The 25,818-nt window shown below is 40.1% G+C and overlaps 1 protein-coding gene across 4 annotated transcripts in view; it reads right to left on the bottom strand.

Moving 5' to 3' along the window:
- Positions 1–25,818, bottom strand: part of TBL1XR1 (TBL1X/Y related 1) — a 105,030-nt gene that overhangs the window by 55,073 nt on the left and 24,139 nt on the right. For all 4 annotated transcript variants that reach the window (XM_064720833.1, XM_064720831.1, XM_064720835.1 and 1 more), the window contains exon 2: positions 2,964–3,028. The gene's annotated coding sequence lies outside the window, so the exon portion shown is untranslated. The remainder of the gene's footprint in view (positions 1–2,963; positions 3,029–25,818) is intronic.

Genomic DNA, 25,818 nt, shown 5'->3' with positions numbered 1-25,818 from the left:
CTGGTTACCTCTGCCAAATTAAACCCATCCCAACAAGCTGCCATAGGAGAATCACAAACTGGTAGCTCCCAGCTTTCTGTAAGCTCCTGGGTTTTGCACAGTCCATTCTGTATTTCTAAATTTAGATATACACCTATATGTGTGTATAAATACATGCACAGATAAGCACATTCCTGTATTCCCACATCATTTATGTGAACACACAAACCTGCTTCAATGACTTGCAAAGGCAGAAAGGCAAACTGGTTTGCATCCAAAACTCACAAAAAAGCACCACACAATGGAAAATCTTTCTTGGGTAAGCTACAAGTTCCATCACATAATAAGAAAATGTATTTGCTAAAGCCCTTATTGAAATCCTGATGTCATCATTTGCTTAGATCAAAGATCCAAGACTTCAAATTTTTATTTCCGACACATTAATTCTTGTGACCACAGAGTAAGTTCCCAGTTATCAGCCTCTAAATGAACCTTCAAAATCCTAGAAAAGTAGCATTAGACACTTACTTTCCTGCAATTACCAGGCCTTTTTCATTAAGCCTTTGCATCTTTCTTTTGACATTGTGAGGAACATTAAATTTGGCTGGAAAAATGGGAAGGAGAACTTACCCCCACTGAATACAGCCATGCTATCTCACATTATCAATAATTTAATTTTCTAAATAATTGCCAACAACTACAGTAATTTTTAAAGAGTAACTAGTATTTTACCCTATTTGGTTTATCAGTTAACATATACATATGTATGCATGTCATAACATAATACGATGCAAAAAATAAGCTTCTTTTAATTACCTTGAAAATTGAAAATCTAAGAAAAGAACAGAAGAGGATGGAGTATATGTAAATTGTTATTTTGGGTGTTTTTACTATTAAGAAATGGAACTGACAATCAGGATTTAAACATGACCAAAAATGCTACAACCATTTCTCAAGGGAATCAGAAATTAATTTCTTATTCAAATATATGTGATGAATGTGGGCAACCATGGTTAAAGCAAAGTCTTTCTGGGGGATGTACAAAACCTGCTTTCTTCAGTGACCTCTGGTCTACACTTTGTTTACACACAGCAAAGAGAAAAACATAATAAAAACCTTTAAAAGTCTTTTTTACTGTACAGGTTTAGTTACAATTACTTTGGGGATGGTAAAAATGTGTCTAGCTTGTCTCTTAAATCTACATTCAAACTATCTCAAAGTTAATCAGAGGTGAGTAATGGCTTAGAAATCTCTTGAATAATAAAGTATAACAACTTATAGCACAAAAACAGCCCTCAAAGACAAGAGTGGGGAGTACTTCATTGCAAGTAACAGTTGAGTATGTTTTATGATCACTGTAACAACTACCATGCCCTTGAGACTGTGCAATTCTGAATTTCTAATATAATTTGTAGGGGGAAAATTAGGACAAAATGCAGTAACATTTCAAGTACAGTCTCACAGTATTTTAAAATTTTATGAAGTATAAGGACTAGGTTAATATGAAATGAGTCATGTTTTTAAGAGAGGCAGTAATACAGATCAGTATCTTAAATCATAACTAAAATAACACTCAACCACTACAAAATAAAAAGAAAACAGAGCAGCTTTTTGCTGGAAAAAAGGTCAACAACAACAATAATGAAGATTTAACAATACTAGAAAAGGCTGAGAGCACTGCACATTTCAGGACCAAGAAGTTAAAAAACCAGTCTGAGTGACCAGGTAAACACTATTCTTTCTCACTCAACAAATCCATTCCCACCTGAAGTTCATCTCAAATTAATATAAACTCTACTCATATAAACTCTGAGCCTAAAAAACAGACTATTAAACAACATACATCCTTGGTGCAGATCTTCTGATTTCAGAGATATATCTGCTTTACTTTGTGACAAATATATTACATTTCACTCCATGATGCCTTTGGGAATTAACAGAATTGCTCACTACCTCAAAGTGAAGGAGTTACATCCAAGCAAACTCTCTTTAAGCATCATTTTTCCTCACAGGGCAAAGACAGTGGAGTTGCAAAGGTATAAATAAGTGAGGCTGTAATTGATTTACATATTCTTTAGATCCACTTCCACATGCAAACCAATGGAAATCAGCTCAGCTCTCAGATCCAAAATTGAGTTTTCAAAGCAAGTGGTTCAAAACATTACCCCTTTAACTTCTGTACTGAGCACAACAAGAGAGAGAGGCGTTAAAAACAGAATTCACATTGGCACTTTATGCATTTAATTCTTAAGGCTAATGCTGAAGGTACCACTCTTGTACACCTCAACTGTGACAACATAAGATACCAAAACAGCTAAAAAAAGAGGTTGTTTGATCAAAGCTGAAGCAGCAAGTTCCAGTCCTTCCCTTCAGGCCTCAGCTCTGCTTTCCATCTGCAGAGCTTTGAGGAAGCACCAGCAAACCATAAGGATAGCCTGGAAATATGAATTTGCAGCAGTCTGCAACACTAACATTCAGAGATGGAATAAGATTGCCTTTTTCTACAGAAGCTAAGATTTTAACTTCACTGGTCCTATACTGCCAAATGGGCTGAAGTAAAACAAACCTGACAATGCAGAGCTGGTGTGGGTTTTTTAGTTCTGTTAGTGTTGAAACAAACTGCAGAGAGCACCCAAGTGGGGGCAACAGAACATTGAGCTTGGCTACAGCTCACCCCAAACGGGCTCTTGGTCAAAAGAGGAAGCAACACCAGTTACCAACAGGATGAGCTGTGTTACTGTCGAGTCACACTTCTCACTTCAAAATTAACATGCTGCCCTACTTTCCACAGGACAAAACCAGGTGCAATTGTAATATTTCTGTCAAACAGCACAATGGTCTAGATGTTCCTTAAAAAATGAAAATAATCCACTTGAATAGTAAAAAATAGTTATTCTAAATACACTGTTTGCAGTGTAAGCCTGCTAATGGCAGGTGTGCAGAGAGAAACCACACCACCTCTAGTCAATTAAAAACGTACTTACCATTGGCAGTGCATTGATATGCAGAAGTTTTCCTTTCGGGTGCCTCTTGCCACAGAAGGGTGATGCTGACAGAAAAATAAGGAGACAAAATAGGAAATGTTAGTATTTATTATCTTGAAACCACAGGTACTGACACCTATATATTTTGAAAAGTTCCAAACAAAAATCAACATTCCAATGGTATGACTTCCAAAATGGTTACATCCACTGTGAAGCAGTAAAAGAAAAATCTGTTTTCCTAACACATCTTGCACGAAATACCTCAATTTATATACACAGGTGTGCCCATGAGCCCAAAGAGTTACCAACTCCTGCAGTGACCTCAGTAATTAAAGAAAACAACCAGCTCACACCAATTGCTAGCAGTGCTTGACAACATGTAAATAACATAAATCTTCCTAGTGCAAAATTCAAGAGAACTCTTGTCCACCTGTAAAACCCAAACAAAAACATAATCTAAACAAACCCACACTCTCCTACATTTTAGTAATTTTCTTTAGATGTCAATAGTAATTTTACGCACCCTACAATAAAATAACTAAATGTGAGCACACAGCTTTTGACGTCCAAATATGAGGTAACTCCATCCCCCACAACATTAATTTTTATTCGCAGTGACAAATGATTTTTATCCACACTAATATCCCTGAGTGGTTGCCCTCCATACAAATACTTGCCAGACGACTTTTCTTTAGGACATAATCTAATCACCCACTCAAAGAGCAGGAAGGGTGACAGATGGACATGGGTGACTAATGAAGTATTACCAGACTATTTTTAGATTAAATTCTTTACCAAGCATCTGCAACCTGTGGTCAAAAAACTTTTACTATGAGTAAAGAGTAACTACACTTTGTGGGACTCATGACTAACACAAGGTTCTCACGTGCAACTTTCAAGCTCAACCAGCAGGAAATCATTCATTATAGAGCCATTTTTGGACCCAGCCCAAAAAAAAAAAAGATAAGAAAAGAAAATGGCTGCACCAATTGGGCTTATTTTATTCTTAGAAGATCCCACAAGGCAGGCAGTATCACCTTCACAGTGGTGCAAGTAAGAGGCACTGCAGAGGATGCTGAGGAATGCAGGAATGCTGGGAATTGAAAGAATTTGCAAACATGCTCTTATTTCCTTGCTTAGTTGTACTTGTGCTGCAGAAAATATGTAAATAGGCTGAGTGAAACTCCACTCCTCAAGAGGTACAGTATCCTATGCAAGGCTACTCAGAAAGCTTTTTTTTTTCCACAGCCAGAGCTGCTGACCAGCTGAGAAAACTTTAACACCTACGCTATAGACCCTATAAAAACATTATTTGCTTATAATGAGAGTTTTCCTTAAAAGCAGAACAAAACAGCAACCAACCAAGATTCTCTTGAGAACAATCTAAATCATGATAAAAGCTGTGTGCAGAGAAAGGCAGGGGAGGGCCCTGCTTCTGAGTGTGACGCTTGGTTTGGGTTATTCCATTTGGGAAGGAACATTGCAAACATAAATAAAGGCATGATTACACAGACATAAACCATTTTCTTCAAGGAAAAAAAGGCTTTCTTCAGTACACACTGCCCAAACTGTCTCCTTCCAACACCTCTTTGCCCTTGTGCAATCTCGAGTGCAGTACTTATCATCGAAGCCAGAGAGGGAAACCTTTCTGCCTGATCCGTGGAAGAGGCTTCTTGTCCTTTGCTTTACATCTAAACAGGGCAGTGACACGGAAAGAAGCTGGAAGCAAAGACTCAAGAGAGCAGAGAATTAGAAAAGAAAGGGTTCACTGACTTCACTTCATTCCTCCTTCAATGTTAATTGGCTGTAGGCTCCAGTTTTAAATAAGGGAGCTTGAAGCGATGTGTAAACATTTAGAAAAGTCTGCAATGTCCTTCTTCAGAATCAATTGCTGAGTACAAATGCCTCATCAGCAGCTTTTTTTCCTTCCAAATTTATCTTATTGGATTTTGGCATGTACCTTGAAACAATGCAGGTGACAGTTATAATTTATTGATTTCAGACTATCTCTCACCTTTATATTCCACCACGGTAGGGTGATTTAAACAGGTGCCCAGATGCAGTTACAGCTATTCTACATGACACTTAAAGGACATCTGGTGGATTATTTTTAAGTTGATAGGGCACACCTGGGGAATGCACAGCAGCTTGTGAGTTTGGATCCTTCATTTTGGAGGGGCTGGGAATGGCTCACCACTGCCTGGTGACTAACATGTTCAACATCAATTGAAATCGGCTCCCCTCAACTTGAAAAGAAAGATGATTTTGATGAACACAATGTGTGCTCAGAGCCAGTGCTTACCAGCCTTGCCCACACCAGTTTTTTCTGCACAAAATGACACTACTGATGCCCGTGTCCCTTAGAGATTTGGGGCCAAGCACTTGGTACAACACCCAACATCATGTCCCTGTGCAGAGCATCCTACCCTGCTGTGCTGTACAGAGACCAACCACACCCCAGGCCTTAAACCCAGCCTGATGAGTCAGGCAGTTCTCACCTGCAGGGCTAAAACCAAACCACCTTCATCAAAGCAGCAAATACCCTTCCAGGCTGCCTGCACAGATTGGGCTGCTGCTATCAGCCAAGCAATAATCGTGTGGTGCAAAGGAAACCACAGATAAAAACAACCCTGGCACCAGCACAGCGACAGATCTGGTTATAAACACACAGACCAGATGTGCTCTGATGTCAGTCCTTACCTGCTTCCAAACACAATCAGTTCAAAGCAAGGATTTCTCTAAATGCTACTTGCAGAAATGTTTAACCATTTCCTTCCACAAATGCAGTTATTGGTGCTACTTTCTCCTTCCCAGACATTACACTGGGTATGTGATATGGTTAAAGCAGTGTTTTTTGCATGAGCTTTGAATTGCTCCTGTTCCCCATGTGAACTTGTGCTTCTTTCTAATCCTCTTAGGATCACACTGTTTAAACTACTTTCTGAGATTTTGGTGCTATTTGAGTTCTAACAACAAATTTAGCCATGAGATGTTGTGCTTTCCGAATCACAGAAGCCTTCTAAGGACACAGTATCTTTTCTTCTAAATTATCCTTGAGTATCCTGCTTTTATCTGAATTCAGTATCTGGAAAAAGTGTCCCAATCAAAGCAGAATTAAAAATAACTAAATCCTGGATATTCCCCTCAGTAACTAGGCTGCAAAAACCATGAGACAATAACTTTAAAAGCCTAAATTGAAAACTAATCACTCCATTGAATCCTTCCTTTCATTTGGTTAATAGGCACATACAAAGCTAATGGTGATTCTACCACTGCTGTGCTTGGAACATAAACAGAGAAAACCAAAGTTATTTCTTTTAATCACAGTTCCACAGTGATGTATGGCAATAATTTTTTTTAAGCAATTCAGCACGTCTACAACAACATCTGCTTTTCAGATCTGACAGAGAGGCTAAACTGAGACAAATACCAACTCAGAAAATTCAGGAGAAACAAATACATACAAGTGTGTGTGTGGGGGGGAGAAATCAGCACCACACAGAAGATGTCGTTAAGAAGTGTCATTACTTGAAAGTGGTAGGTAGCAATAGGGTTCCTAGTGACAAAATAACATGCACAGACTGCTCCTGTACTTCACTCTGGGAGCAGGGCGTGGGCGAGGATGTTTTACAGGAAGCACTGAAAGTATGTGAGACCTGCCCAGAGACATATCCACACAAATTCCTAAACTCTACCTGAAACAGCTCTTCTCTGTCAATTGAGAAATTTTTATTTCCTGATCTTTGTTCTTCTACCTTTATTCCATCAGAAATATAGAAAAACCTGATGTAAGCTGATCTTCCAGATGTTTCAAAGAAGAAATGCTTAACTTCTACATTCATATCACACTAAAGCTGCACAACTTTCCACACTTCAGGAACACTCTTACATAGAACAAACACGTGTATGTCCATGGACATATGTGAATCAACTGCTAAAACAAAGGGTATCTGAGGGGATAAATAACAATAGCTGGGCAAGCAGACAGCACTATTCTGGAGAAATGTTCATCCAGATACAGAAAACACTCATTGCAAACCCACAGATTCACTGTGCAATGAGAAACACAGGACAAGTCAGACCAGGGCAAAAGAATACTGCAGAAATTTAAACACCAATTTCTGTAACAGTCAAAAACTGAGGCAATCACAGAAAATAGCTCATAGCCCACTGAAAGGGAAGGAAGCTGAATTGCTGGAGAGGAAACCAACTCGGCCAGCTCCATTAAAAACCCATAATGCACCCCAGTAATCTTGTCAATACCAATCAGGCTGGTAGGAAGGCAAGAAGCACTGCAGCACCATTTCACTTGCAAGCATTTAAATGAAATTCATTAGCAAGTAATCCAATTCACACAACCTGGAAGTTAGAAGGTCCTAGAGAATGAAGTTAAACCCAGTCTAGACTGGGAAAGAGTATGAAGAGTTATTACCCAAAGCACTCTTATGCCAAAGGACCTTAGAGCACTCACAAAACCCCACCTGCTACCTGCAGGATGGGGGCCCACCGGTGAAAATTCAAGGTAGTTTCCAATTTATGAAGTTTTTCTTCCAAAAATAGCGGACATGATGACTACTGACATATTGATCAAAACAGCAGCATATTGACAAATATTTTTCTGTTTTTAATCTAGAACTGAGTTTTAAATTTAAATTCATCACTGGAATATTAATCAGCTAAAACAACTTGTCAAACTGGGTGCTCTCAGCAGACACACTTCAAATAGGAAAGAGAAAAACATTTTTCCTTCTCTAAAAAAAATAAAAGAATAAAAAGCTGATGTGTAACAATTAGGGGCCACTGTTATTACAGATTTAAAATACATACCTAAAACACCGAACCAAGACACAAAAAACCCCAAGAACACGAAACAAAACAAAACAAAAATGTTTAAAAAATCAGAATATTTTTTTCCCATTCCTCAGAGCAAGAACAGACATATTTCCCATATATTAACTCAGTCTTCTGCAGCTCACTAAATGAACTCAGCTGCACTGGTGGGTGAGAACCCTTCCATTCTCCACTCAGAACTCAGACCCAGTTAACTCAGATGAGCCTTCACAGCTGAAGGAAGGCCACAGCTGCTTTTGCCAACATGGAAATGTGCTTGCAGGGAACTGATAGATGCAAGGTTAGAAGGACTTTTAAACTGGTCTCCAATGCAGGATATGGAACAAAGCTCAAACTGCTTTCCTGGGAAAATCACCTTCTTCTGCTAACAGTGCCTGCCTCATCTGTGTTTTTAGACAAATACTGTGTTTTCAGGACAATATATTCTTCTGCTTTGGGATTCACAGTAGCCATGCAGAAGAGCTTATCTAGATTATGGCAAGCTTAATTTACTGAATTAATTAAAATTCTGTCTCAAATATGCCATGTTTCAGTGAGGTGGGACACACATTTTACACAGAGATCACATTTGGAACTAGGCTTAAAATGTTTACATAAGGAAATCTCCCAAAATAACAGAAGGACTTGACAATATTGTTATTATTTTCAACCTCGGTGCGTGTGTAATCACCATGGGAGCCCTGGCTGGGTCTCCCTCAGTGTTGGTACCACTACCACCTTTAGCTCTTTGGACACCCAGAAGTCAAACAGGACATTCTTTCAAAGACACAGCTCAGATGTCCATTTGCTGCCAAGCCAAGCTGAGGACATTCAGACAATGCAGAGGGGCTTGGTTTGTGCTGCAGGAGGTGTTTGCAGACAGCCTGACGTCAACAGGCTGGAGCTGCGGCCACTGACCCTGAACGCCGCGCGCACCCAGCGCTGCTCAAGTGCCTCTCCCTGTCTGGGGACACAGCAGGAAGCCTGGCTGCCTTCTGTCTGCCCACTGCAGCAATCATTCCCAGGGTACCTGCCCTTGCAGCAAAGGGTCTGGGTTAAAAACAAAGGTATTCCAAAATGGTCTTAAAAATCTACCTTGCTCGCGATATTGGGTGATGGTGATAGCATAGAGGCTGAAGAGTTAGGATTCAAGAATTAGGATCCAAGAGTTAGGATCCAAGAATTCCCTTAAAATAGTCCTCAAAATTGTAAGTTACTTTTAAAACTCAAAAGCACTTAAAAATCCACAGGTATGAAAACATTTTTCTGAAAACTTTTAAGTCGTACCAGAGGCCAAAAGCAAAGTTTGTGGTGGCCTTTGGGCTCATACACTCCAGGTGTTCCTGGGATACAGCTCCACTAAAATAAGGTGTTTATAATAATGGGTTCCAGATTCTTCCTAGAATTATTATTACTGTTATTATTTTGTGCAAAGCCAGAGAAAAACATAAGCCTCTCACACTGCCAAAAAAAGGTAACACTGAATACCCTGAAATCATCAATTAAACGCATCAAGGAATAATTTCTTTCTTTTTATTTTATTTTTCAAAAATACTGGTCAACAAAAGCTACTGCACTTCTGCTTACAGTGCCCTCTCATTCATTCAGGAACTTCCATAACTAAGTGACATCTGAAGCACAATGTACTGAGGCAGTTGTATCACCTTTCCAAACTACTACTGTGTCTGGGTCATATTTTCACACAAATAACCTACAGGTGAAGTTCCTCCTGTACAGGTAAGCCCTGTGACTAAGAAGCAGACATGTTGCCCAAGACCAAGCAACACAAGGACTTTTTCCTTTTCCCAAATCTTCACACCATGCCACCAGTAGACAATACCATCTTTCCTACAACCTTTGGCCTCTGCTCTTTCCATGTCTCCATCACTTCTCCAACAGAGCAATTCTGCAACCTCACATGAGGGCTCTGATTCACAAAGAGTTAAAACCTACCTGGAGAGGGCTGCCCTTGTTCATGCACTGCTTATCCAGCCATCCCTGCTAAAAGGACAACTTATTCTTACACAGCAGCCACTGAGCTGTGACAAATTGCAGAGCAGGGAACAGGAGAAAAGCATGGGCTGCTCATTAGCACGGAGGCTTTCCTGCCCCTGAGAAGGGAAACCTTCCCTGCAGCAGGGGCTCAAGTCACACAGGGCAGAGGGACAGCACTCTCATTCCCAAAGGAGAGCTCAGAGGTGTGAAGCTTTGGTTTAGTTTTAAGCTTAAGTCCCATCCTAGCTAAGATCTGACTGCTATTGCATGGGGAGACCTCAGTTTACCCTCATCTACCCTCTCCCAGCTGTGTGTTCTCAACACTTCCTCTCCTCTAAAAACAAAATTAAGTTAAGTTTTCTTCCACTCAGCTCTTGAAGCATCGCACTGCAGGGTCAGAGGAGGACAGAACTGGCTCAAAAAAGGAAGAGGGAACACAGGCCTGAAAGGGAAGAAATGCAGGAGCAGCGCTGCCCTATAGCTCCACCACCAAAATACATGCTTCCAAAGGATGCCTGGACAGAGAAAAGGAGCCCAGCACAAAAAGCTCCCAGCAAATCCGGAATTATGTACTAGGTACAAGCTGTACCACAAACAGCACAGGCACCAACTCTGTAAAACAGCTATCTGTTGTTCTGCTGTCTTTCCAAACCATTTGGATACCAGAGACTAACTGTGTAAAACAGGTATCTGTTGTTCTGCTGTCTTTTCAAACCATTTGGATACCAGAGCTGTTTGCCTATCACACCGACTGAAAAGCAAAATAGCTTCATCAATATTAGACTTGTACATGGAGTAAGAGACACCAAAACCTTTCCCAGAGAATAAGGAGCTTACAGTACAGAGAAACATAGCAAAATATTTACTTTAGCACTATGGTCAAGGAGAACAGCATCTATTAAATAAATGGACTAAAGTCATTAATCAGCAGCAGCATATTAAACTAATATAATCATGCCATTTGTCCTTTGTTGTTTTTTTTTTCTTAACAACAAAACTTAAGCATGACCAAGGAAAACATGTATTTGATTCATCAAAGACAACATATTCAAAAGGTCTGGGACTTCAGGAAACAAAACCACAGCAGAGAGGTTTTACAAAGATCATCAACTAGGCCATGATTAATTGGTAACAACCTAACAGTGCCCTTATTTAAGCCTCTCCCAAGCAGTAAAGAGGGTTTAGCTGTATATATACACTTGAACTAATAAACTATGTACCTCCAGGACAGACATAGGTGGTATATCCTGAAATAAAAAAAAAAAAAAACATCTCCTAAAAATACTGTTTTGTTAACATTTCAATTATGTTGGTTTTCCTGCTTGTAGGAAAAGGTTTTTCCCTATTGAAAATGGGTATAAAAAAACCCTAAGCAAACTTATTTTGTTGCCAAAATGAGTGAAGTCAATATTTTTGTTTCACTGGAAGTATTTTCTGTTGGATTTCCTATGGTCACTGCAGCTGTACAGCTCAATTTATATCCCTTTGAACTTACGTGTTACACATACAGAGCAACACACAGCAGGTGTTTATCCTACAAACAAGTGAAAGTGGGATTAGATAACCTATTACACCACTTCACAAACAATTTAAAAAGCAGAAAAAAGAATGCTGATGTTAGTTAAGGGATCAGTCTCAAGTACAGCTAAGAAACATCACCGACAGGAGAAACAACAGCAATTTCACAGCAGCAAATGTTAAGGGCAAGGGAAGACTGAGGTTTGTCTGGTAAAGATTGGGTAGCTGCAAATGCACTTTAAATAACCAGGAAAAACTTCCCCATAACAAAATCCTGCAGCTGAAGACAAATTAAGAGAAACTCTCTCGGTGCCATGGGGCTTCTGTTATTTTAAACAAGAGCAGTAAGGACTCTGGAAGGAGTAATTCTGCCTAAGGAGAAAGATTAGTGTTTAGTGTTTGATCTAACAGGGCTTTTCCCTTTCTTTACTTTTTGATTCTTATCTTGATTGTTTCACACCAGGAATCTGAAACTGGCTGAGCTGTGCATCCTGCAAATCTCGTTCAAACTGGAATAGGCCGGGGATAGGATTTCACCGGTTGGGAATTTCATTTACAGAACTCTGCCTCTGCAGTCACCTACAGAATTCTCATTCTCTGTAACTGCTGTCAGGGCTTCATGAAACCAGTGGGTTTGAGACTTTTCTTCTATTTTTTAAGTCAACTCGCATTTATCAATGTGATCTACTAGACTGACCTGAGAAAGTAACAAACTCAATACCTTCTTGGTCTTTGGGAAAAAAAACTTCTTTAATCTTTTGCCTTATTAAAGATGGAAAATATACCCACATCTTAATATTAATATATGCCAGGTAGGTACCATCACTGAAAAGATTTGCTCTTGATGTGGTTTTTGCTGCCCTGATACAGATTCACTAAAGCATCCACAGATCAGCCCAGTTTCCATTTTTTAAAAGGAAAATAAGTGATGAATGTTTATGAACCTAAAAAAAAAAAAAAGGCAAAAAAAAAACCCCAGCTATGCCTCTATTTTCCATTTGAGCCTACAGATATTTAGCTCTTTTTACTGACTGAGAACAAACAGAAGCCTGTAAATTTTGTTGCTTTCTTTTGTGATCATGCTAACATACACTGGTTATCCAAGGAAGCAAGTGACAAATGCTCAGGGGAGGAGTATTGAACACACTTGTCAAAAATACTCCACCTAACAGAAGTATTTCCCCTCAGTGTCAAACACCAAATATTGGGGTCTGGTTCATCTCCAAGCAGAACACTGTAGATATTATTTCAGTCACACCTAGTCAAGGGCTTTTCTTCCCCATTTTTTTGAGGATACTTTCATGCCATACTTTTCCAAGTCAGTGGCAGAATGTTGAAATGGAACAATATGAGGTTTTTAGCACTAATAAACACACAGACCCTATGCAGCACAGAGTAATAAATGCACAGGACTTGGCAGCCCAATAATGATGCACCAACAAGTAATAAAAACCCAGGTTTACAAGCTGCTGCACTTCAGAAGAGACTGTTTACTGTATCAGATAAAAACAAGGTTCAATACATATATTTTTTATTGTATGACACAGTACAGCTGCAATCATTTATCAGACTTTTTCTTGTGCCTTATCTTTCTTATCACTGCCTAAGGAACAAGCAAAACCTTGGAATTATAAAAGCATCTCAAACACTAGCACTTCTGACCCATTTAACATATCCCCTTCTTTTTTTACACTAACTTTACCCAGAAATAAATCCACTTGCCATATTCTCCCAGGAATACTAGTACTGGACTGATTTTGACACCTTTTCAGAGAAGTCTCACTGACCCTCCTTGTCACAAGCTGGGTGTGTTCACCACCTACACACTGGCACTGCCTCTCCCACAAAAACAAAAAGGATGCAGTTTTGCTAGCAGCATCTGCAGACTAAACAAGCTCCATTTAAGAGCACTATTTGTTCTTTCGTCAAGTTAAGATAATTTCCATGGGGCATTTTTAGCTAATCCATTAATTCAGATTCAGAAAACTTTACTACTTTTATCTTTCTGTTCCTAATATCTTCCCATAAAGCAGTAAAAATCAAACTACGCTCATTTACTTTAGCCTGCACATGAAGAGTTAATTTTTATAACTGCATTGTGTAACGACTTTACTGAAAAATTCTTAACTGACTTGAACAATTGCCAGTCCTCAAAACAACACTTGCCAAACATTCTTACCAAATTTTGAAGAGAGTGTTTGCCAGAGACCATCCATGGGCTCACAGGGCAAAGCTGAGTGCGGATGAAGGGAGACAGCCACAGGGAAGTGCAAATAATCCATGCCAGAGAAGCAGCACCAGTGTGAAGTGTCAGTAACACATGGATGGAAGTGATCTACAAAGCCTCCCATCGCTGCATGGAATTCCTCTGTCCCAGCACAAGCTGCAGAGCCATACAGGGTAAGATAAGGAAACAACCCTGGATTCCAGCAACGTGCTGCAATGGAACACTGCAGCAGCCTCTCCTGTCTGGTAGGACTCCGTACTGCAGGGCCAATCTGATTTCACATGTAACTCTCCATGTACAAACATGTCACATCCCTCATGTGACACGCTTTAAGAAGAGAGGCGTACTTGCCAGAGCATTGAAGCCAATATCTGCGTTTCTCTTGACTAACAAACCAGAGAGACACTCCTGCCCACCCTTAGTCACCAGCAGACTTGACCTGGTGAGGTCATTTCAGCAGTCCTATCTCAGGCACTCCACCCAAACCCTCCGGAGGATTTCATTTTTCTCTTTTCAATTAACCAGATCTCTTGCAAAGAAAAACTGTGGGCACTGCCCAAGATGATGAGGAGCTGAGTTGCTCATGGCCAGAGAGACCCAAAAAGCCAGAACTGAGGTAGGGTGAACTTAAAAATTCTGGTAAAGAAGATATTTAAATATGTTTAGAATTAAAGAAGATTAAAATACAAACCCCTACAGATACCACACAGTAAATTTTAAACCCTGCTGCTTACTATTTTAACCAAGTAGAACAAAACACAACCAAATGGTGGTGCCTAAAGAGAACTGGAGGGCTGTGTCTCCTGCCCAGTGCTGCTGCCTCACAGCACCGGGGAAGCAGAAGAGAGAATACTACAGAAGCTTTTATGTTTATTCCATTAAAAAACAGGCAGTTCTTTTTATATTTGCAAAGAATTTCTATTAAAAAAAAAAAGAGTAAAAAATCCTTTTGCAATTCTTTAACTGAAATTCTTCAGAGTTTTGATGACAGAACCCACTGCAGATATAGATACTATAGAAATATCATGTCAAAACTGAGTTCAGATTTTAATTTCAAATTCAATTTAAAATTTTGGCAACCTGTACCAAAACCTGATTGAAGCCACTAGAAAAAAATATCAGATAAATGAAATAATCAAGCAATATTTACAGTTTGAAGAAAACTAAGCAATCAGTGGAGCTGCTGGAAATCACAGGCAGAGTGTTCATGAACTAAAAGTGTTAAGTGCCCAGTTTTTACAGTGGCACAGAAATTATTTTTAATACCACAACTATTTTGCATTCAAGTGGCTTCAGTGCTTTGCATGTGCTCCAGACACACAAGGATAAGAAATTTATGTGCCAGTTATGAGACTACAAACCCCCACTAACTCCAAAATACTGAACAAGAAAATCAGTTCATTTCCCTTCTTCAAAAAAGCACTTCTCCCTAATTTGAAATGCAGAAGTCTCCCTCTTTTATCCAGTACACTGCAACAGTAAAGCAAGTGAAGATTTTGTGTATTAGATACACGCCTTCCTCTAAATGCAGTTTGACACAATAAATTAGAAACGTGCTATTCATCAACATGCAACTTCCTAAAAAGTTATAAAACCTCAAATAATTTGTATAAATCAAGGTTATGTGCTTTAACAAAAGCAGAGCAAAGCAGTAAATCAGCCTGATTAGCAAAATAAGTACCACTTCTACTACAACAATTCAATCTTAGCAGCAAATCAAACATTTTAATAGATAGCAGCACGGTTATTTTCTCGACAAAGTTTGATTTCTCTAAATCCAAAGCAAAATTACAATCAATTACTTCAAACAAGGGCTTCTACCTGTTGATTAAATTGTTTTCCCCTTCGATCCACCCTGGGCTTAGCAGACATTTCTTCTGGTATTAAATAGTCAAAGGTGTAAATTAAAGACTAAAAGAGCTCCTTAAAACAACATCTATAATCAGCCTTGATGTTCACTACTTTCAAAAGAAAAAGATTTTGAATAGGGCAGCACTGGGTAGTCCCTTTGTCTCTGGATGGAAGTCACTGAAAATACATCCAAGAAAAATCCTAGCAGGACCTAACCCACATCCTGAGGTGCTCAGTGCTCCTTTGGAGGTAGAAAAGTGAGCACCAAACAAACAAATAAAGGAAATTCAATAATTCAGTCCTGGGTGGGATGGTTCTTGTTTGTTTTTTTAAGCTTAGCTTTACTACTGAATTCAAAACCAGCAAATATATTGAAATAAACCACAAAGTTGTATCCAGACTACAGTAATCTTCAGGTAATTACACTGAGAAAGAATGAATGAGAGGGCAGTTGCCACAGGAAGTCACCTATATTAATTTTGCCTGCAATTAATTTTGAATTTAGTATGAATTGAAAACGAAGCTTTTTTTTACACTTCATTTCAGCAGTGCCACACTGGCTCTTGCTTCTGCAGGGAAGCATTCCCCACAAGTTCACTGTGGGCATCATAAAATCTCAGCTCATTGATAATTAACTTGTACATCTCATCCAGAAGTTTCTTTACAGTTCCTCCTCTGCATCCCTTCTGGAACATCAGTGAGAAACACCAAAGACTGGACCAAGAGGGTTGATTTCAACTACAAGCCATGTCAGAAGAATAATAAAGTTGTTCCCATTTGTACAGTAGCAAATAAGGAATCAATAACATAAAATACATACATTATAAAAGAATAAACCTCAGAAACACTTTCTGAATTTAGATTTCACTGTCTTTACACACTTCAAAAACATGAAAGGCCCTGAAAGATCAATACAACCCATAGGAATCTAAGGTGCAGAAATCCATAATTCGATTTTTTTTTTAATATGGTAAATTGTACAGTAGCAAAGACTGAGATAAATCAAAGAGATCTCCATACAAGAAACAAAACAGGTTATAAATCCAAAATTTATAAACTTCCCATATCCTCAAATAGGGAATGTGGTGCAAAGAATTTATTACAGAACTTGTTTTCTAGTGGGCATTCAGGTATTTCTTATCTCAAGTAAAAACTTCTATTAAAGTAACATGATCTCTAAGGATTTATCTCTGGGCTTTCTCCCCCACAATATTGTTAATTTTTAATGAGCTTTCTGAAAATTCCCTTTGCACTGAATCTCACTGGCTGGGGATGCCAAAGGACCCTTTGATCAGCAGACACAACCCTTTTGCTAGTTTTGGAGGGATTTTACTCATGGAAACTACAAAAAATTCTTTTGATCACGGCACCAAAACTCAGATTTCAGATCACTGCTGGTTCGGAGCCATCGGGGATGGTGTTCTGCAGAGTCACTCCTGCATGGAGCAGCTGGGCTCAGGCTGGAGTCCCCGAGCAGAGAGGGCACTGAAGGGTCTGGAAGCCTGGAATGGCATTTAATTGTCACCCTGGTCCATCAGCATCCTGCCTGATTCACTTTGATCCAGCTCAGTGCCTGAGAAATTCCCAAACAAGGCAGGATGGGTCTGCCAAGCCCTGCTCTACGTCCACACCACAAGGACACTTGCTGGACTGTTTCTAAGAATGGGACACCATTTGGGAGAGCTAAGAAAACAACTCATTAGAACACCAGGAGAAAATCCTTTTCTCCCAGGACACTGCTGTGCCATGGAATAGAAAATGCTATTAAACAAAAATGATCAACTGCAAACAAACAGGAATAATTTGCTGAAGAAAAAAATATCTCGCAGCTAAGAGACAATATGAATTACCATATGCAGACAGCTAGGATGCCAAAGGAGCAGGGGCCTCACTGCCCAAAAAAATAAATCAGCAAATGCAGAAAGATGGTTAGTGACTATGTTTTGATTTTAGCAATAGAAATCTAAAATAATCCAAAATTGAGGATGTAATTGCCAAAAGGAAGAAACAAACAACACAGAAAAAGAATAATCAAGACCAGAGAAAAACAGATTATCAAAGGCACCTGCTATCACAAGAATAGAAATGAGATCTTCAGAAGCCCTGAAGGCCTCCTTGCAGAAAAGAAACAAGAAAAAGCATAAAAACCCCAAGAAAGTGATCATTACTGATTTGATCATTTTAGCATACAAACAGAGATGTACTAGGGAGGGTAGAGACTGCCAAGGGGAACAAAACCCAGAAAGGTGGGGGGTGTATATTCCTGTATTCCTCTTGCCTATGCCATGCCAGACACATTCCCCTTTTTTCCACTGCATCCAAACCCCTGCAACCTGTTGGCTCTGCATTGCTCCCACACTGCCAGAGCACAGAGCTCCAGGGAAACACGGGCATGGGGGAGTGAACACCTCAGAGACACTAAAGCATCATCTCCTCAAAGCTCTCCCTGCCTGCTCTGGCCATGGCCTCGGCCCTCAGGCAGCATCATTGCTGTTATTGCTGTTATTTCTGTTATTTATTCCCTCAGAGCAGCAAACACTGCCCATCCAGACAAAGCTCTCTGTGCTTTCCTGCTCTGATCAGAGATGTTCCTCCATCCCTCACCCTTGGCCCACACACACTACAGAGCACTTCAGGGCCTCTCTCAGAGATTGCACTCCCAGAATATGGGCTGATAAACACACCAAACGCACAATGCATTTGACTCCCACATATTAATTATGTACCTCTAAATCCTAATGATTTCTCTAATAATTTTCTTACAGAGTTTACAATTCCCACAAAAGGAAGATCCCCTTTGATGTCTGAGCATTGTTCTGTAGGTATCAGAGACACAGTGTAAATATTGTTTTACAACAAGCAGAAATTCTATAAGTTTCTACTCATTTGCAAGATGATCAAAACAAGTGAGAAGTTCTAAGGAGAGAACTTTAATTTTGTTCATTCACCCCCTGCATCTGCCAGCTCCTTGAGTTCCTGCAGGAGCTCCTTAAGCCTTTGGAGAAACCAGAAGATCCTGCTGGGAAGGGATAGGGAGAGTGCACATTATTTAATAACCAGAAACTATGTATGTATGAGAGACCTTTCTGGTTTTATTTTTGGCACAACTTATCTGCTGGTAGAAAGACTGTATTTTAACACTGAGAGGAATTTAATGGGAAATTTATTTTAAGAATACAGTTCTAGCAGGTCATAAAGATTGTATCATTATCCTCCTTGGACAGTAATTGGCAATAAGAATACATGCTCTTCTTTTAGTTTTTGTTCATTTGATGAGTTGAAAGAGAAATGCTGTTCATCCAACATGCTGTTTATTTAATATTCAGCTTTCCTGAACTCTTCTTATGCAAAGCACAAATGCTGACGATCAATTATTTCAGTAATCATAATTCAAGCTCAAATTTTACACTCTGTAAACACATTATCATGACCACCACATTATGCATTTGAAAAATTTCAGTTGCAGCAACCCATACAAATGAGCACACTGCATTAGGTTTACAGTAAAATTCTGTTCTGGCTAGACATACAAGGGGTTTTTTCATAACAGTAAAATGAATGAAGCACACATAAATGCTGAGTATTTTTCTATGCAGTGTACAAATGCACACATTCATACACAAACAGTCACGGCACTTGTTTCAAATATTGAATAAAAGTGAAAAATATTTATACTTGTCACTAACAAGAAGTTATTTCAAATACTGGATTTTATGGTTTTAAAATTAAATTATTGGGTACGATAGAGAAGTCAGAGGAGAGCTGCTGTCATTTTTGCAGGAAGATTTCCTATAAACTTCATCAGGTTGACAAGAACTAAGTTTTCCCAAAGCAACCGGTAGCTCTTTGGAAGCAATCTAGAACGCCCTCACACTCAGTGGGTGGCCTAATACATCCTGAAATGTAAGTCTATAATTAAATAAAAATTTGCAAAATTCAGTTTAGACTTCTTATGGGAACGCTTAATGCACATATAATTGGGGTGTAACACACTCTGCATTACATTTCACTGATAAACCACAACTTTTCAAATCAGCGTTTCATGGAAATGCTTCAAAAATAGTTTGACGTTTAATGCTGCAAATAATAGTAAAAGGCTAAGCAGGGGAAAAGTGGGGCTGCTGCTGAAGGAGGTGGATGATTTAGTGGCAGCAGATGGGAGATAAGGCTGGGGTTCCTATCAGGGATTATTTGATCTTGACCCATGGGACCAGATGGGCTCTGTCCAAGGGTGCAGGGAAGCAAGGTCACAGCAAGGCCACCACTGTCGTGTCAGAAAGCTCAGGGACATGGAGGGGTCCTCAATGGCTACAGAAAGGCAGGTTTTCTGCAACCCTCAAATAAAAACAGAGAGCAGCAGAGGGTATTACCACAATTTATACCCCACAATATGGACATATCCAGTCTGGGATGTGGCCAGAGGGACGAATGACCACCAGAGGGATGGAAACACAGCTGGGCTCCAAACACAGCAATTAATGTGTCCTTCAGCAACTGAGAGGAGGCCACAAAGGTGTTTAGAAGACTGGAACACCTCTGCTATGAAGCTATATTGAGAGAACTGGAGAAGAAAAAGCTTCAGAGAGACCTTAGAGCACCTTCCAGTACCTAAAGGGGACCTCCAAAAAAAAGACAGGGATTTTGCACAAGGGCACGTAGTGACAGGAAAAGAGGGAATGGCTTTAAATGGAGGGCAGTTTAGATGGGATCTGAGGAAGAAATTGTTTACTGTGAGGGGACATTGAACAGGTTTCTCAGAGAAGATATGGGTGCCCCATCCCTGGAATTGTTCCAGGCAGAGTCCAAGCCAGAACGAGATGGTCTTTAATGTCCCTTCCAGCACAAACCATTCTGTGGTGACCAGGAGATACCTGGGATACTGCAGCCATCCCTCCTGGGACCTGACCTATCCAGTGACTCCACCAATGACCCAGAGGAAGCCCAGGAATGCACTCTCATCAAGCTTGCAGGTAACACCAGTCTGGGGGCAGCCAGCAGCTACTGAAACCTGCCTGAAAGCAGGACTGGCATCCAGAGAGACCAGGAACCCTCTGGAATTCTGCAAGGACCAACGCAGGGTGTGGCTCCATCACACCCTGCATTGGTCCTTCCTTCCTTCAGAGCCCTTCCATCAAATCCAGGCTGAGAAGAACCTGTGGGTCATGGCCAAGCAGCAGCCAGTGATGCTGTGTGCTCTTGGACGTCTTGTGTCCTACAATGGTTTATTCTGTCTATTCACTGCTGTTGAGATATTTGACTTTGAAACCTTAATAACATGGTTTCAGCAGTTCTTTTATAAAATAAACCCTGGTAGAAAAAACAATGGCAGCACATCCATGTCCAGCAGGTACTGCTGTGGATTTTTTGTTCCCAAAATGTGCACTTTGTCTTCAGGGAGAGCCAGTGCACAGCCTTCAGCAAAACAACTTAAAATTGTGATTTCTGTGTCTATAATTAAGCCACAATTGGCACTTTAAGGGGCACATTCTACAGTTCATGCTGCTAAAATAAATACTGTGTGCACGAAAAACTGCCACACGATGAGAGCAATGAGCATCTATGCTTATTTGCCAAAGGAGCTCCTTGAGTTTGTATTTAATTCCAATTCGTTATCGAGCATCTTAAAAGTCAAGCAATTGCAAAGTCCCATAAATATATGTGACTATTTGAGTTTGCATTAATACAGCACTTAACATGCAAAACCAAATTAATTTATTTCCACATGCAAAAACCAGAACAGGTTGGAGAGGCAACACACACTCACACAGGCTTGGAACTGAGCAAACTGTTACAAATTTACTGGAAAAATTGTATACTGGGCATATGTAATAGGCAATTTGTTAGCACATAATTGCTATTTCTAACCTAAACCAAGGCAGCCTTATCCAAGAAGCATGTTCATATAAACACTGTATTTTATATATATATATGTATATAGGCACAAACACTCTTAAATATTTTATATAGAAGCACATTTTTGAAAAATGAAAAGCAAAGCATGGTGGGGACATAAAGAGCCCAGCTTCATTTCCCCTAAACACCAGGGGAGCTAAAGACGTGCACCCACACTGTAACCAATGCTACCCCCAATTATCTTCTGCCAGGAAAAAGAACAGCAGCTGCACAGAAAGCTGGAAATTTAAATGTGAACATCTAAGGGGAGAAAAAAGAGGCAACAAACTTTAAAATTACTGTCTTCCCAAGCTTGAACAGCAGCCCTACCTTCATCCCATCCCACCTTGCCAGTATTCAAATATGTAACATTCACCACACATGGGACGTATTTTAATTGTATGGTGACATATTCTAATTGTGTAAGCACAAGGCTTCTAATCAAACCTAGATAAAAATGAGAGTTGTTAAAAGGAATTCTCTTAAAAATTAAGGTTTAAACCACATCCTGAGGTTAAAATTTAATTTGGCAGGGTGATGCTTACAGTGCTCCTAGAATTTTGAAATACTTGCAAAATTCTTCCCTTTAGCTAAGTATCTGCTTAATACAGAACTTCTTCCTACAATGAAATTCAATCTTCTAACACAAAAATATGAGAAAAATATCATAAACATTCACAAACCAAGGTCAATAAAAAAAGACTTTATGACACGTATCTGAGCAATACTTGGCTGATTCCAGAAATATTCTATGGAGAAAATAGTTGTGTTTATTTTGGACATCACCCTGTATTTTCAGGTGATGCTTTTAGTCTTTGCATTATAGTAACCACAATCTCATGTAATGATCACTTTGGAGGAAAAAAAAGATTAATTAAAGCATATAGCTGGCATATTTGCTGAAAGGCTGACATACACCACCATTTCATTTCCACTGCTCTTCAAAGAATCCTCTTAACTAAGTCTGCACAATCAGAGCATTTACTCTTTAAATAACCACAAAGAAAAGCAAGAGTGTTTTACTTCTTGAAGCCTCAGTGTACATTCCAAGGCTCCTTATACTTTCAGCAAATGGCAATATAAACCAAGGTATTCTTATTTTGAAAGTGTTTCCAAAGCCTTAGAGAATCTGACTCTACGTCTTCAAAATGCTCAAGTACATACACAAGATGCACAATGCCACTAATTAAAAACTCACATTTTTTACTGGTGTACATGCCTCTGTCTTTACATGGATTTAACTAGGTGATATCTAAGCTCAGCAATTCTTTTTGCTTGGCATCAGTAAAACATGGCCTATTCCATCCATCCATCCATCCATCCACCCAACTAAGTTTTTTGTTATCTCACACTTGAGCTTCTGCTGCCCCTGATAAAGGCAGACTCACCCCACTCAGAACCACTTAAAATCCTTCTGAAAAGGTGACTGGCTTTTGTCTTGCCATGCCTCTTTGTAGTCCTGCACCAGCTTCACCTTCTAATGCCTCAAACAGAACACACTTACCAGGCTCCTCTTTTATTAGCCAAGAAGGGCCTTTGCACTTTGCTTATCACTGATTTGGTACCAGAGAGCAACTCCAGCTCCCTCCAAATGGCTAATGATGCACTTGATGCATTTTCTGATGAGCATCAGCATGCTTTCTCACACAGTGCTCATTATGAAAGCTGTTCCTAAATTCACAAGTCTCCTTTCAATCCCTTTTCAAAAGTCTCCCTTTCCATGTCAGCTCAAAAACTGAGTGTTCAATAGCTCCGGGTCAATTTTTCTTCCATGAATATATAATGGCTTTCTGAATTCACATCAACTTTTGGCATTACCATGCCCTCAGGCAAAAAAGCTTGCAGGAATATTCTAGGAAAAAAAACCCACCTGTGTTTATTTTGGATATCACTTTTTAGTTTCATTTGATGCTTTTAGTCTTCGCATTAGAGCAACAGCAATCACTCCCTAATTACCTTCACCACAGTGCTCCCCAATTTACAAATCTCTCCCATCCCTCCCTCAGCTGTTAATGGGTTCCTGCCACTCAAACTGGAGACTACTCGACTGCCTAATGAAACTCCTGCACTGCCAGTTCTGACTGTGGGGACGACCCAACTTGTAAGCAAAAGCAGACACCTCGCTAAGTTTCTAGATAAGAAATCACTTTGGGTTTTTTTGTCTCATCAGCAGGACAGGCTTCTGGAATTGTTCTGCCTCAAGAACATTAGATGCTGAGTCCAGTGCACAAAGAAAGGTGTCAGCACTACTAATTTCTGCTGCCAGGGAAAGAGAGGTGCTCTGTGTGACCCAGATGATGGCAGCAGGAGGGGACACAGCGAGGGACACTGAGCACTGGCAAATCCTCCCCCACCGCTGCGTTATTCCATCCCCGCGCCTCGCCGCCGTGAAAAATGGATTGGATTTTCTCTCCAGGGCTGAACTTCACTGGGGATGACGAGGTGGCTGTGACGAACCAGAAACCTGCAGGGAAGCTGCAGACCTGGCTCCTGTGCACTCTGGCAGCAGCTCTAACACAACTGCTGTTAGAACCTAATCTGCCTCTGGTCCAATTCCTTATTCTGCAACAGCAGGAAAAAGTCATCAGTTCCTGCTTTGGTAGCAAAAGGGAATGGCTGTGTAAGGAGGTTCAATGCACATGCCTCCATTAATTTACTAGATGAGCAACTTCCACATGATACTCACAGCACAGCAGTAGTGTCCTAATAAATTCATATTTTTAAGTCAGGAAATGCATTTTTGGTACAGATTTGAAGCTGACTGAGACATAAATTAATGAGATTCTCTACCAGTGGTTTTATTTCCTTTGAGCATGAATCTGTAAGAACTTTGGTAAACACACTGAAAGGTTCTATGGTTTCACTGCTTTATGGTTTAATAATTTTATATCCTTTTCTGAGATGTCTCGCATCTGTTTACAGAACTGCTGCCTACTGAGTCACAGATATTTCCAGAGTCCCAGCCACACTAGACCACTGTTATTTTTCAGTCTCCAAAAGAAGCAAGATAATCATTAACTACAGCAGCAGGGAAAATAAAATCCATGCTGCCTCACTAAGTTAACACTGCACATCCAATAAAAATAATCATTTTAAAAATTATAAAATCATTCAAACAATTTTATCTTTGACGTTTCCCATAGTTTCTCTCACTACACTTAGCCATTTTTTCATGTTTCTCTTAACAAGGCTTGCATGAGCTGACCTAGTTTATTTGCACTCCTCCCAAACTGTGAAGTAGAATGTGTTAACATAAACCAAATGGTCCCAGTCACTTTGAAACAAGCTTCTCCTCTGCCAGCTACTCACCCTCTGCCACCTCTGTCTACTGCCTTGACACTTTCCAGCCATTGCTGCCACCTCCTTTGTTCTCAATTCCTGCCACCCCAAATGCCTGATTTTTATCCTGAGGGGTGACACCTTCTCCCTGGCAGCCCCAAGCAGTGGGGGTCCCCCTTAGAACTGATTGCTCCTCACCTCCAGGGTCCCAGCACCAGGTGGGAATGTGCTGCCAAGAGCTGCTCACCAAGCACAGGGTGCTGGCTCTGCCTGCTCCTCACCTGGCCACACTTTGCTTCCCAGCCCTTGCAGCTGCCATGGGATAACCACTGCTCCCATCACATCCTGCAGAGACCAACTGAACACCCCAGCCCATGGGAGCAAGCCCAGCTTGGATTTAGTGCCAGAACATGGAGGAGAGGTCAATGTATCACCTGGCTATCCCACAGCTAAACCAAGAGGGAGAGCTTCATCCATCGCTCCAGCGGAAGCGTCGCTGCCATCCCTGGCATATGGGATTGCTCAGGTTACTATTTTCATCTCCACTAAGGCTGTAGTCATGGTAAGGTAACAGCCCAAAAATTTTATAATATGACATGAGGTGGGGAAAAAAAAAAGAATTAACAAAAAAGAAACAAGTCACAGCAGTGAGGAAAAGGCACATAAAACATCTGTACTGTTGTGGCTTAGTTCTGCTATTTAGAAAAAAAAATAACACTAAACAACCTTGCAATAAGCTGCCTGAAGCAAGCTATTTTTGAGTTTCCTCTAGTTTAATGACTCCTCATTTCCTCACTCCAGAGGCATACCTGTAAGTGCCACAGGCCAGAGAGGAGCAAATAAGCACCTGTGGTAGTTAGGAGCAGAAAATGCAGCAAACACTCGCCCATTAAGTGCAAGCCTGAAGGACAGATTGTGAACTGCCAACAGGGGAACCAATGAAGAAATTATATGGAGATGTGAGAGTCTGCCACTCACACAGAATAACTTCCATTTCCTTAAAATTACCTTAACTGCACACTCCTATGTTAGAAGTTCACATCCAGAAATCATCATGGAGTTTGTTTCTTTACTAAGCAAACTCCCTCGTACTTATCCTCAAGTTTCATGGAAGTTGTTTCAGCTGCTGTGGTTCTAGAGGGGAGCAGATAAATCCACAGGAGCTTGGAACCATGGATGACCAGCAGGCCTAGAACACAAAGGAAATGTACCTACTGTACATGGCTGTGACTGTAAAATACACCAGTTTTTACTGTAAAATAC

Source organism: Zonotrichia leucophrys, chromosome 9 (genome assembly GCF_028769735.1).
Source record: "Zonotrichia leucophrys gambelii isolate GWCS_2022_RI chromosome 9, RI_Zleu_2.0, whole genome shotgun sequence".
In the NCBI taxonomy this organism is placed as follows: domain Eukaryota; kingdom Metazoa; phylum Chordata; class Aves; order Passeriformes; family Passerellidae; genus Zonotrichia; species Zonotrichia leucophrys.
Note: the sequence above shows the minus strand (reverse complement) of the source record. Positions and strands in the feature narration are given on the sequence as shown.